The following is a 273-nucleotide window of genomic DNA, read 5'->3' as shown; positions in this document are numbered from 1 at the left end:
AATAAAGCAGCCTATTTTCCATGCACGACAGATATTAGCAATATCATTTGCAAGAGTGCACTGTGGAGAAGGTCCGAACGATTTTTTTTTTCGTCATCGTAAACTTGCCTGATCGTCCTCCCGTTGCAAGTGCACTAGCTATGTCAACCCTAAAATAACTTTCTAGAATGTCATGTAGCAGTCGTTAGTCAGGTTATGATATATCGCTATTTTGTAAACTGAAAATCATAGGTAGTAGCGATATTATCTGCAAGAATTACGAAATAAAACAAG

This window comes from Penaeus monodon, chromosome 28 (genome assembly GCF_015228065.2).
Source record: "Penaeus monodon isolate SGIC_2016 chromosome 28, NSTDA_Pmon_1, whole genome shotgun sequence".
Taxonomy (NCBI): Eukaryota; Metazoa; Arthropoda; class Malacostraca; order Decapoda; family Penaeidae; genus Penaeus; species Penaeus monodon.
Note: the sequence above shows the minus strand (reverse complement) of the source record.